The sequence below is a fragment of the Mustela erminea genome, chromosome 21 (assembly GCF_009829155.1).
Source record: "Mustela erminea isolate mMusErm1 chromosome 21, mMusErm1.Pri, whole genome shotgun sequence".
Taxonomy (NCBI): domain Eukaryota; kingdom Metazoa; phylum Chordata; class Mammalia; order Carnivora; family Mustelidae; genus Mustela; species Mustela erminea.
In genome coordinates, this window is record NC_045634.1 from 26,254,348 (window position 1) to 26,268,948 (window position 14,601).

At 41.4% G+C, this 14,601-nt stretch overlaps 1 protein-coding gene across 1 annotated transcript in view; it reads right to left on the reverse strand.

Annotated features, from left to right (window-relative positions):
• STOX2 (storkhead box 2) overlaps positions 1-14,601 on the reverse strand; it is a 246,384-nt gene that overhangs the window by 212,055 nt on the left and 19,728 nt on the right. The window contains exon 3 of the mRNA XM_032329341.1: positions 8,508-8,603. The gene's annotated coding sequence lies outside the window, so the exon portion shown is untranslated. The remainder of the gene's footprint in view (positions 1-8,507; positions 8,604-14,601) is intronic.

The window sequence follows — 14,601 nt, forward strand, 5'->3', positions numbered from 1 at the left end:
CCTTTGGAATTTCTGCTGGTGGCCGGCAGTGTTTTCTAAAGACGGCTGCCATGATATTGCCCAGGTACGTGCATTTCTGTAATACAACTTTGCCACTCCCTCAGCAAGAGGTAGTCTCTCTCTCTCTCTCTCTACCTCCTTGACTCTGGCCAGGCCCTGTGATTGCTTTGCCCAACAGAATAGAGCTGAATTGATACTGTGCCAGCTCTGGGCATGGACCTTATTGGATTCATCGTTCTCACTCCCGCCTCTTGGAAGCCAGCCACCATGTAACAAGTGCAACTCCGCTGAGATCATCATGTTGTGAGGACGCCTGAGCTAGCCACATGAAGAGGGTATGGAGAGAGAAAGGACTGTGCCTGCCAACTCCCAGCCATGCTTGCCATCCCAGCCCCAGGAACCAGAAACTTTATTCGTGGGAGTAAAGGAGACATTCTAGTCCCAGCTAACACCAAGTGGAGAAGAACCGGGACCCCAGACTGAACTCCAGTCTAGACATGTCTGGGTCTTTAAGTCACTCCGGCTGAAGCTTCCAACTTAGTGTAGCACAGGTGAGCCCTACCTGAATGTCTACCCCACAGAATGGTGAGCACAATAAAGTGCAGCCTTTTTTCATCATAGTTTTGAGGTGATTGGTTATAAAGTCGTAGATAAGGGGACCACTATTGGCTGTGGCAGTATTTGCATGCTTCTTATGGAACTCAAATGTGTAAAGAATCCAGGCAGGAAACCATATTTCAATAACATCCTGAGTGTGGTACCTATGGAAAGTCAACTCGTAGAAAGAAAAAGGAAGTGCTGCCGTGTTATTTTTATATCACCAGGGTTGTAGTGGGATTTAGACTAATACATTGAAGGCACCAATTAATGTGTCAGGAACAATGGCGTCTGCACAAACCACTTAATAAAATCTTACTGCAACAGGAGTCTAGAATTTCCACGAACTTCCATAACCATGGGGTCACCACTCTATCTAATTAAAAGCCTCATAATACAAAAGTAAATAAGTAAATAAATAACTTTAAAGGCACCAAGTTGGCTCAGTTGGTAGAGCATGTGACTCTTGATCTTGGGGTCACAAGTCCAAGCTCCACATTGCATGTAGAGATTACTAAAAAAATAAATAAATAAAATTAAAGGAAAAAAAGCTTCTTAAATAGTTATTTCAAGGGTAATTCACTTACACCCTTCACAGTGTCACACCACTCATGCAGTAGTAATGATTTTATTTGACCCTTATGAGTACATGCTTACCTACTATCTGGAATGAATTGATTATTGATGACCTGAATTATGTGTCTGTAACATCCTTTCCTAGATTAATAATAAAAATAACTAACATTTATATTGTGCTTCCTACGGAATGCATCCCACACTAAGTACGTTACATATATTATTCATTCATTTCCTCCACATGACAACCCTATGCTGTAGATACTGTTGTCATTCTATATTTACAGATGGGAAACTGATCCACAGAGATGTTAAGCATAACATGCTCAGGGACTCAGATGTTAGGTCACCAAGTAAGGATTCAAATCCACACACAGTCTGTGCTCTTGAAAACTCTACTATAAGGCCTTTTCACTCTTCTTCAAAGAGTTAATGATCATCTTATTATCATAGCAGACATGTGTGAATCACTTGCTTGACGATATTGACTATATTTTGTGGTTTACAATTAATTTGATATTGAAAAGACTGCAAAAGTATATCACATGCTTCACTTCTTCCAACAACCTACCACACATTCTTACCGCAGTCAAGACCAAATTGATCTTCCTTACATGGAAGTCGTTTTCATTGCCCGAGACACTTTTCAAAATGGCTCAAAGTGCTCCCAGCTGCTACTCTGATTCCTCACTCAGTTTTCCCCCAAATGGTTCATCTTCTCCAGGGCAAAATTCAAGACTACCACTGTAACTGAGAGACTCACAGAGCCTAAAAACTAAGATGGTTCATCTAGATGTTTCTTGAGATGTTTTTGAATAATGCCTTCATTGACAATGACAAGGCCATGACCACCCCCCACCCCCACGTACTCTGGCTGTCATATGGCACTGGCCTTGGCATCTCATTGGCAGTGGCAGAAGCCCATCCCAGTCAAAACCAATTTTCAAAGACCAGTGTACAAAATCTATTTTTCTTCGTCTTGTGTTTCTGTTAGTGGTTCGTGTGTGCTCAGTTCCTAGAGTTATGCACAGCAGCAATTAAGGGGAGAAACCAGTCTAGAATAATACTTTATCCCCCATGAAAATATTTTACAATTTTTCTGCCTGTTATTGTAAACCCAATTCAATAACCCTAAATTTCATGCAAAAATCATTTTTATTTGAACAAAACTTCCATCAGCCACAGCAAATTCATGGGGTTTTTTCATGTAATGTTTTGTAAGGCTGGTTGTCCATACCATTAGCACGCATGCCTCGGGCTTCAACTCTGAGCGACTGAGAATCACTAAATCTTGTTCCCATTCATTAACAATCATATGACAGATAGTCACTGTATTCCAGGTGCTGTGCTGAGTCCGAGACACAGAAAAATATGACCTAGTCTTTATTTGGGGGGAGCTCACATTTTATAAGAGACATAAGACTAATAATCTCCCTGAAATGAAATTTTGTCTTTTGGTGCAATGGTAGAAGCATGTACTTCTGGGTATCCCACAGGAGCAGAAAAGTGGGAGGGATAAAACGAAGCAGTAGTTCACTAAATAGGTGACATTGAGAACAAGCTAAGAGTTTATACAGTAGGATATTGAGCGAATGCTTGAAAGGTAGGTATTTATTGTATGATATTCATGAATTCCATACAGCTCTTTCCAAACTAAAGCATATGTTCCAGGAACGAGTATCTATCACTGAGAAGTGTGTCACAGAAACTGGTTATTAACAATAGAGTGTCTGTTCAGGATTGATTCCTTTCTATTTATTTTTAAATTAGGCTAGATTCAAAGTTCCTCCAATAATAAGTTTACTCTCATTCCTCTGCAAACTACAAGGCTTTTTAGATCAGGAAAGGAAGGGGTGGAGGGATTCATGCATTTCACTAACATTCCCAAGGGGTTGTATCCCTCATGTAAAAGGTATTCCTCATTAAAGTTCTGGTGTTGGAGGAAAAAAAAAATGGCAAAGTGCTGCTCTAATACATACTATATCATCATTAATTTTATAAGTGCATAGAAGAACATATATAACACCTCATTGCTATTCCACTGAAATAAAAATGGCTGACATTAATAACAAAGCAACACGATAAAGCAAACACAATGTTTGTATATTTTCTCCTACTCACTGGAATGGACTCAGTTCCTTATCTGTTGGGTTTTTTAAAATATAATTGCCAAGTTCTACCCTTGATTATGTGTCCTCCAGATAGGGAAGTGAATGCTCAGTGTCTGAGATCTCCAACCGTGGAAATTACAACCTGTCAGGACCCTGCCATCTTGCCCAAAGTACACATTCTCCAGTAAACAGGCCCTCCCCCTCTGAGATCACTGCACATGGCAGATCTCCAAAGGCAAAAGAAGGGGCAGCTAAAAATAGACAGTTTTAGGAAAATGCTATGATTAATCAGATAACTGCTATCTGAAACATGCAGATATCAAAACATTTTAAAAGGCAGAAACACAGTCATTCACGAGAGGAAGCTAAATGATCTAATTCATGTTGTACTTGTCCAAAAGTGGAATTCCAAAACCATCTATCTTGGGCATTCGATTATAAGTGGAATTAGATTCTTTTGCTGTTTTACACTTAATTACATTAGAAATGTGACTAAATAAAGCATTTAGAAAAATATTAAATGTAGCTGGCTGCTCTTAATGATTCAAGATAAAGTTATTAACTTCAAAACATTTATTCCATTTATTGCCGATGAAAAATATAGATAACTCCTCTCACAAAAAAAAAAAAATGTGGTTTTGTTGGCAGTTTGTTCACATTTCCTTTATACTCTTAATGGGGATTATTTTGATAATTTATAAGTACAAAATAAGTGGCACATTGACAAGAATTTTTTACCATCTGTGGCAGTTATTACAAATCCTGGTGTCTTTCCAGCTCATCACTTTCAATTTATTCTATTTATTGTACTTAAATATTTTTAAATGCCTAAATGTAATTTGGAAAACTAATTAGATAAGTGCTCCACGTCTAAATATTGTATTTCATATGAGAATTAAATATATACATACAACAAAGACAACATGTTTTCTTTGAAAACATGTTGATTATCAAGAAAAAAGTGCATGTAGGTTTCCCATTTCTGGCAACAGAGCACACTACATAGTCTAAAAATTTCTCTGTGCAAGCATTTAAAATTATGTATATCAAAAGTACCACCTCCAGCACTGACATTATGCTTCTAAGTGGGATGGAGTTGTTAATGTCAGACCAATGATTTTGCCAGGAACATAGAAAAGCTATATAAAATATAAACATTGTCTGCTTAAAGGCATCACATAGTTGCTGAAGGACGAAGGAAAGAAAGAAATAAAATTTCAGAGGGAAGACCCATGAAGAAGTAAGCTGACCTTCTGTAGCCACTTTCCCCAGAGGAAATGCTCTGTCCAATTCCTGGATATGAGCAGAAGCTGAAAATCCAGTCTTTGCCTGATGAGGGAACTGCTCCTGGTTGATGCAGAAACCCACAGCGTTTTGGCAGTTTTATGCAGCTGAAATGACATAACTGGAAGGTCTCAAATGAGGAAAGTTTCTCTTTAAGAGAGCTGCAAAGGATGAGAGGAAGAAAAGCTGGGCTGAAACCCTCAGAAAAGGAAAGCCTTTGGCAATCTCAGTATAACAATGAGACAAAGATTGGAGTTCATGATATGTCCAGGGGGCGGAGCCCCAGCACACACATCAAGCTCTCAGCTGAAAGTTTCGGAGGACATCAGCATGTGAGGGGGGTGAACCAACTGTAAACTGAGCTTTGCCAAAACTTCAATCCAGACCATAATCTGCTTCAGCCCCTTAGCAAACTGACGTGACCTGACCCCACTCTATCTCCTTAGCAAGGAAAAGGGTAAACTCTCCCTGGGAAAAGAAAATATTTTAAACACACACACGCTTCATTCATTTAAAAATTACAATGCCAAGGAAAAGAACTCTATTGAGTCCTTAAGGAAGAAATATATGTACTAGAAACAGACCCATACGAGAAAAGAATTTTAAAATAACTATAATACGTTTGAGAAAATGGAAGACAAGATGGAGAAAAAGAAACCAATAGAGGATTTTACCACAGAATAGAAATCCTTAAACACACACACACACATCAAATGAAACCCTAAAATGTAAAGTACAATCTCCAAAATTAAAACTCAAAATATGGGTTTATGAACAACATATACAATATATACATGTATATGTATATATACACAAAATACAATACAATACAACAATACAAGAAAGAATTGGTGAACTAAAAAATAGGTCAACAGGAAATATGCAGATTTGAAAGTACAAAGGAAAACAAGAATGGGGTGGGGCACAGAAATATGTATGATATATGGGAAATTTTTAATATGTGTGTAATTCAAATCCCATAAGAGGAAAGTGAGAATGGGAAGAAAGAAATATTTGAAGAGATGACAAAAGAGAATTTTCCAGAATTCATATGTACCATCATCTCACAGATTTCAGAAGCCAAAGCAGAGTAAACACAAAGAAAACCACCCACAGGCATATCAAAATAAAACTGCTGGAAACCAAAGACAAAAAGATTACTGGAAAAGAAGCCAATGGAAAAGAAAACACATGGTCTTCAAAGGCGTAATAATGAGATTAACAGCTGACTTCTCAGTAGAAGTGATGGAAGCTAGAAGACAATGGAATAATACCTCTTTAAATACAAAACGAAAATAACTGCTAACTTAGAATTCTACAGCCAATAACAATGCTCTTCCAAAGTGAAGGTGACCTAAAAATATTTTCAGACAATCAAAAACCACAGCACTAACTTAACGATTCTAACCCTCATGTGGTAGACTGAATAATGGCCTTCCAACAATGTCCAGGTCCTAATCACCAGAAGCTAGGAATATGTTACATTACACAGAAAAAGGGGCTTTGAGGATGTAATTAAGGTTACTAGTCAGTTGACCTCAAAATAGGAGGATTATCCTAGATTATCTGGGTGAACCATGTGTGATTGCATGAACCCTTCCAAGCAGAGCTTTCTGAAGGCAAAGAGAAAGGCAGAAGGAAAATACGGCAGAAAGAAAGGTCAGAGAGATTTCAGTGCATCATGGCGAGCTCTAAGATGTGCAAGCCCACCCATGTGGGAGAACAAGAGAGAGCCCGCTAGGAGCTCAGGGTGTTTTCCCCTGCTTATAGACAGCATAGAAACTGAACCTCAGTACTACATCTGAAGTTCGGGGCATCTGAACATGTGTAAGAGAGACTGAGACAGAGCTGGGAGTGAGAAGAGAAGGGGGAAGGAACAGACTGAGAGCAAGGACCTGCCTCTGAATGTCCTCAGGTAGAATGCCCTGGAATCGAGAAGTTCTAAATTAGAACCTGAATTTATAGGAGATTGTAACTGTGTAGTCATTAAAATAAAAAATATATACTATAGTCATCAAGATGGTACAGTACTAGCATATGGACAGACATGTGAATCAATGAAAAAGGATTGAGAGCCCAGAAATAAATGCTTACATTTCTGGTTTTCAATAAGTGTGCCAACCAAATGCAATAAGAAAGAAATACCCTTTCCAACCAGAAACAACTGGATACTCACAAATAAAAAATACCTCACACTATACAAAAAACGTTTACTTAAAATTATCATAGACCAACATGTAAGAGTTAACACTATAAAAATCCTAGAAGAAATGGGAATAAATCTTCCTGATCTTGTGTTAAGAAATGATTTCTTACATACGACACTAGAAGTACCTGCAATTTAAAAAACTGATACATTGGATTTAATCAAAATTAAAACCTTTTGTACATCAAAAGATACTATTGAGAAACTGAAAAGATAACTATATGCTGGAAGAAAATATTTGCAAATCATGTAAGGAACTTGTATCCAGAGTATATAGATAACCTTCAAAACTTAATGGCAAAAAGATAAGTAGCCCAGTTAGAAAATCAGCAAAAGACATGAAGTGATATTTCACCGATGAGGATATACAGGTATCAGGAAAGCACATGAAAAGAGGTTCAACATCATTAACTATCAGGAAAATGCAAATTAAAACCACAATGCGCTATCGTTATAAAACTCTCAGAATGGCTAAAATTAAAAATAGTGGCAACACCAAATGCTGGTGAAGATGCAGAGAAATCGTATCACTCATACACTGCTGGTGGAAATGTAAAATGGTACGGTCACCCTGGGAAACGGTTTGGCAGTTTCTTATAGAAGTAAATATGTGGTTACCATATGGACCAGCAAACTGCACTCTTTATGTCGGAGCGATGAAAACTCAAGTCACATAAAAATCTGTACATAAATGTTCATAGAGGCTTTCTTCACAATAGTCAAAGACAAAGCAGCTCACTCAGTGCCCTTCACCAGGGGAATGACTGAACAAACTGTACGACATCTGTACCATGGACTACTGCTCAGGGATTAAAAACACATGAACCACTGATCCATGCGGCAGCTTGGATGATTTTCTAGAGAATTATGCGAAGTGAAAAAAAGGCCAATCTCCAAAGGTCACATACTCTGTGATTCCATTATGTGACATTCTTGAAATAACAAAATTATGGGAATGGGGCTCAGATTAGTGGTTGGCAGAGGTTAGGAACAGTGGCGAGAGGTAGCTGGATATGGTTATAAAGAACCACACTAGACATCCTTGCAGGAACGAAAACTGTTCAGATTTTGATTGTGGTCTTTGGTCCCCAAACCTGCACAGGTGATAAAAATGCGTAGAACTAAGTACACACGCACACACACACATACACACAAATAAAATAAGAAATCTGAGTAAGATTGATAGATTGTATCAATGTCCACAACCTGGTTGTGATATGCTAAGATAGGTTCCCATTGGGAGAAACTGGGCAAGTGTACAGGTCTTTTCTTACACAAACCTGTGAATCTACAATCATCTCAATAAAAATTTCAGCTAAAAAAAGACAAAGGCATATAGTACACCTGAAACTAATATATTGTTATACCTCAATTCTTTAAAAAGGCAAATGATTTTATTTTTTAAATATTTTATGTATTTATTTGAGAAGGTGAGAGCAAGAGAGCATGCACGAGCTGGGGGAGGGGCAGAGGGAGAAGGTGGCTCCCCACTGTGCAGACAGCCTGATATGGGATTTGATCCCAGGACCCTGGGATCATGGCCTGAGCCAAAGGCCGATGCTTAACCAACTGAGCCACCCAGATGCCCCAAGGCAAGTGATTTTAGTAGATACTTTTGCCAAGAAGATGTACAAATGGTCAATAGGCACATGAGAAGATGTTTAACACCATTAGTCATTAGGGAAAAACACACTGTCAAAAGGACAAAACCACAGTGAGATACCATTTCTTACCTTCTCAGTGGTTCTGGTGGGAAAGGCAGATAGCAGGACGTGATGTTGTGGGTGAGGAAAAATCCGAGCCATGGGGTTGCCACTTCAGGAAACAGCCTAGAGGTATTTCAAAAAATGAAATAAAGACTTACATGAGATGAGCAAGTCCACGTCTAGCTCTCTACCCCAAAGAAAGGAAAACATACACCCACACAAAGACTTGTACACAGTGGTCGTAGCAGCATGATTCTTAACAGCCAGAGTGCCAACAGTGCAAGTGTCCAAGAACTGAGAAATGGAGAGCAAACTGTTGTGTATCCATGCAATGGAATACTACTTAACAATAAAAAGGAATGATGTATTAAGTCATGCGAAAAAGTGGGAGAACCTCAAAGCCATGGTGAAGCAAGCTAGACACAAAATACCACTAACTGAATGTTCTTATTTGCATGAAATGTCCAAAAAACAGAACATTATGGAGGCAAAAAAGTAGAAAAGTAGTTCCCTAGGGCTGGAACAGATGTGGGGAATGACTGGTAATGGGCAGGAAGTTTCTTTTTGGGGGTGATGGAAATGTTCTAAAATCAGATTGTGTAGGGGCACCTGGGTGGTTCAGTGGGCTAAGTCTCTGCCTTTGGCTCAGGTCATGATCTCAGGGTCCTGGGATCAAGCCCCTCATTGAGCTCTCTGCTCAGGAGGGAGCCTGCCTCCACCTCCTCCCACCCCCGCCTGCCTCTCTGCCTACTTGTGATCTCTCTCTCTCTCTGTCAAATAAATAAATAAAATCTTTTTAAAAAATAAAATAAGGGGCACCTGGGTGGCTCAGTGGGCTGAAGCCTCTGCCTTCGGCTCAGGTCATGATCCAAGGGTCCTGGGCTCAAGCCCCGCATCGGGCTCTCTGCTCAGCAGGGAGCCTGCTTCCTCCTCTCTCTCTGCCTGCCTCTCTGCCTACGTGTGATCTCCGTCTGTCAAATAAATAAATAAAATCTTTAAAAAATTAAAAAATATAAAATAAGATAAAATAAAATCAGATTGTGGTAGTAAGGGTACATCTCTTTAAATATACTGAAATTCTTTGAACTGCATACCTAACACAAGTGAATGTTATGCTATGTAAACTGTATCTTAATAAAGCAATTAAAATGAAAAAAAACAAACCAAAAATAATCAACTAAACAAATACAGTGAGCTCTCAGAACATATTTTAATAGTCTATAAGTTTGACTTGAAACTGTGGAATATTTAAACCTGTGGTAAGTGGGTCTCAGTTTGTGTTAGGGACAGCCTGTCATTGTCACTAGTGAGACGAGGCACTCAGTGTTGCGTTCATACTAGGAACCAAGCCCTGAGACCTGGGTCACTAGCTTGAGGAACACGCCGAAGAGAGTGGGGAAAATCCGTGGGGATTTAGAAAGTTCTCGTCATGCTGACGGAAGCTGCCTTAAGCCTTACCCCTTTCAAAGTGCTTATGGTTCTCTTCACTCTGCGCTTCTGCTAGTCACTGAAAACAAATTTCAGTTTATTTCCGTGTTTCCACCAGAAGGCTCCCCTCGCTGATCCTCTCCTAGCCCCGACTTCAATGCATTTTATAGTGAAGTTCATGGACGAAAGTTCTCTAGCCACAGCTCCTAACTCCTACAATTCAATTTATGGTCCCTTTTACTTATCCTTGTCCCCTTTAAGCCTCCCCTGATAGATTCCATGGATAAATTAAAGAACGATATACTGAAAATAAAAATAAACTTACAGAGTCATAATTTCGATATAATTCAGCATCTATGCAGAATCGCCTACCACCTAATATCACCCCAGAGTAAAGCCAGGGAACGTATTGCCGCTGAACAAAAGCAATGATGCTGTGATCAGACCAGCCCAAGCACTGCATTCCCAGAAAGGGAAAATGCTTCTACACTTTGTCATGCATTAATTAAGAGCTCAGTGCTCTTGCGTATATCTTTGCTCTATCTTTGCTCGGTGGCCCAAGGATCTGAGTGATTACCACCTGGATTTGATGAGTCAGACTCTAAATATTAAAACATCCCCCCAGGCAATGTCTGTTGCTCAGATCTGCCCTTTTGTGGTTAGAGACGCTAACCGTTTGGGAGGCTCACGTCCCCAGGCTCTTACCCAGCCCAACAGCCCTCCTCTGCAGAGATCGGCCTCCACAGAGGTTGGTTCAGCTCCAAGCAGAAACCCACAGAAATCTGCAGGCACGGTGTATGGAGAGACTTTTGGGGACTGGGCTGTGGGCAAGCTACCTGCTGGATTGTCTCCATTTCCCCTTCAGACTCCGTTTCCCCTTCTCCATCTTCCTCTCTCCTGCTCTCCCCTAGGAGACGTGGGCTGGACGGACTGCACCAATGGGACCCCCTTGCCCTCTTACTTCCAGGTAGATCTGGCTGATGAGCAGAAATTGACAAGGCATGGGAGACCAGGTGGAGAGAGACAATGGGGTATTTATTTCCCAGCTGTCCCTGATCAGACACCTGGGTTGTCCACAGATGGTCCCCTACCCAAGATTAACCGTTCCTCTCCAGGGCCCTGTTCTATAATGGTGGGTCTTACTGGACTAGCAACCACTTCCTTAGCTTGTTGCTCAGGCCTAGGGGAGTGGCAGAGTCCCTGCTGCGGCTAGCCCCTGGGTGTGTCCCTACCGCTTGTTAGATTCCCATAACCCTACCCACTCCTTCGTTGACATTCCCTACATAAAACTTTCTTCAGTCACTGCTTTTGAGAGTGCTGTCTATTTCCCGCCACCATCCAAGCCGCTGATAGGAGTTACCATTGGGGAGGAGAATTGGGAGGAATTGATCAACAGTTTAACATTTTATTTTATCCTGCTCTGTAGTTTTTTAATATTTAAAAGTGAGTAGGTGTTTCTTTGATAGTGTAAATACACACGTGTGCAGGCGTGCGCAGAAGGGTACCTCATTTTTGTAACATGCCTCCCATTCAAACATTTGCAGAGCTTTTCAGTACTTCACCAGCCGTGGTGAAGGAAGCACGAGCCCGCATCTCTGCCCGTGACATATTAGCATCCAGCCCACGATGTGCGCTCCCAAGGTGCTTAGAAGGCCCACGCACCTTTCCAACACCAGGCACCTTATGAATCTGAGACCTTATTTCAAGTCTGGGACGTGGGCAATTTTACACTGAGCCATTTCAAAACTCCTAGCCGGAGAGAACAAAAGGCACAGGTTGGTGTGTGGTAGACAGCGAGCTCAACTGCTCACTGATCCTAAAGACATAAAACTGTTTTATTTTTGCTTTTGCTTTGTCTAACCAACTATTTGTGTTTTGATCAAAAGTGCAGGGATAAGTCAACTTCCCAGCCTCAGATTTTAGCTAACAGCTTAACCTGAAGCTATTATAACTCCAGCCTCATTTAACTGGATTTGAAGGCCCATCGATGAAATGGATTTAAATCGGAGAACCTCAGACTGCTAGCCTGTGCTTAGATGGAGGCCCCTCTGGGTTGCTATCTCATGGCCAATGAACTTGAGCTGACCCATGGCTTCCTTCTGGTTCCTCAACAAGGGGAAATTCTTCTCACGATTTCCTTCATTCTCGTTAGGATTTTTCTACCTATACCTTCTCTGATTTCCATTTTTAATTTGCTTTTGCTTCCTAAGTTCACTTTTTTCCTCGATGAAGAAGCGTAGTTCCCAGAAGTCATGAGAAACTTTGTAGTTCCAAAACGAGACCCAAAAAAAGGCATCAATCAATCAAATCAAATGGTAGAAATATTGATTGAGTTGTTTGGAATCAAGATGGTTCCTTCTCACAGACCACAGTCGCCATAACCACACACACACACACACGTTCCAGAAACACCAGTATACAAACACTAAATGTAAAGGAGATATAATCTCCATTCGCAGATCGTATGTCCAATTAGAGGCCCAGGAATAACACATGTGTGGCTCGTCTGTCTCAGTACATTTTTATCTTGCACCTCCAGATGTGTAAGAAATGTAGCTCTACTCTTCAACTCACACCATTCTATTTTCAAGCCATCTCTACACCATTACCATTTCATCAGAGTGGGAGAAGCTAACTCTCATTCAACCCTTTACCTGAGGTTGTATCTCGGCTTTGGGTGGTGGTAGCAGGGGTCTCACGTCAGGCCAAGGTGTCCAGAGGGGGAGAAGAGTCAGTCGGGCCCTCGCTGTCCTCAGTCTACACTGCATTAGACATGCATTGCCTGCCTGGTCCTTGGTATTTGGTCTACACACGTGCTCACGGAGATAGTTGCCTTCCATTCTGCTCACTCCTTCAAGTTTTAGGGTCCCCTCCCTGAATCCTGGGGTCCTTGCTGATACCCAAAAATCATCCTGCTACCATCCCATAGCTACCTCTTCTCCAGAATCTGGTGGCCTCCTGGGGCCCAAGGAGGGCAGGGAACATGGCCTTCTATCACTTTCATTCTGCTCTTACTAAGCAAAACTTGTTCTTTTAATTTTTTTTAAGATTTTATTTATTCATTTCAGAGAAAGAGCACGAGCAGGGAGAGAGGCAGAGGGAGAAGCAGGCTCCCTGTCAAGCCAGGAGCCCAACCTGGAGCCTGATCCCAAGACCTGGAGATCATGACCTGAGCTGAAGGCAGCCGCCCAAATGACTGAGCCACCCAGGCACCCCTCTTGCATTTTTTTTTTCCTGGCAAAAGTAAAAAAAAAAAGTTTGTTTGTTTTTACTAGAGGTCAAATTGAATGCTGAGAGGAGCAGGAGGTATGCACAGACAAGAGATGCGCCAGGACCTACTCAGCACAGCAAGACCTTCTGCAGGATATACTGTGCCACCACTGGATCCATTTAAAAGAGAAATGTATTAAAAGAAAGAGAGAGAGAGAGAGAGAAATATACTAATTGTACTTTAAACTACCACTTTTATAAGACTTTGGAAATTAAATCTCATTTAAATCTATTTCAACTTATGGTTTAAAAAATTGAAAGTATCATCAACCTGATCATTTACAAGGGTTCCCTGGTCTTCCAAAATCTTTCGGGGAGGGGGCGGTGTTTGACCAAAGTTTGAAGGCCAGCTACTCCAGAAACTAAAAGAGGACTTGCATTTGAAATGGATCTTGAAAAGTGAGTTGAACATTGCAGGGGAAGGGAGGTCCGGGTAGCGAACTGCCCTCCAGAGTCAGAGAAATGAGAATGCATATTTGGGAAGCTGTGGGGAGCTGGTGTAACTGGAGTGCATAGGGAGGGCCTGATCTCTCCCTCACTGATGAGCCTAGACTTATTTTTAGGCAAAAAGGAGAAACGAGTAAGTGTGATGAAGATCAACCCTTGGCCAATACTAAGAGGACACTGGTTGAAACTTCTGGAAACTTAACGTCCAGAATATAAAGAACTCCTACAATTAAACAATAACAACAAAACCCGACTCAAAAATGAGTAGATTTAGGGGCGCCTGGGTGGCTCAGCCAGGACCTATGATCAGTGTAGGTCGTGATCTCAGGGTCCTGGGATCAAGCCCTGTGTCAGGTTCCTTGCTCATTGGGGAGTCTGCTTCCCCTTCTCCCTCTGTCCCCTGCACCCCGCTCACGTGCTCTCTCACTTTCAAATAAATAAATGAAATCATATACATGTACATATACATGCTGAATTGATCGCCTTTGCCCTTTGTTAAAACCAGCCACACTGTGGCTGCTCTTGGGGCCTGGGCTGCCCGCCACACCCAGGGTCCTCTCTGGATCCCGGTGTTGCCCTCCACCTGGCGTCTTACACCCTCCATCCCTCTGACTCCAGCACAGGGCTCAATACACGCTGTCTGGAAAAAATCCATATTTTCTGTCCCCAAGAATGGGTCATTGGGTCCTCAAATATCCCCTTGGCCAATGTTTCAGGCTGCTTAAGCCTCTGTCCTAACTGCATTGAAGTCTGTTTCCTCTCTTCCTCTGGTGCTTGCCAAACGCTCTCACTCTTGAAAAACAAATCATAAAATGAAGTAAAAACAAACCCAACTCCGCCTTATCCCATGTGCAGTTAAACCTCACTCCACCGAGTTCAAGTTCAGATCCTTGTAAGCTGATGGCCTCTGGTCCTCTGTTCCACAAATGCTACCGTGTGTCCGCATGTCCGCTGAGGGGCAGGGATGGAGTCTGAC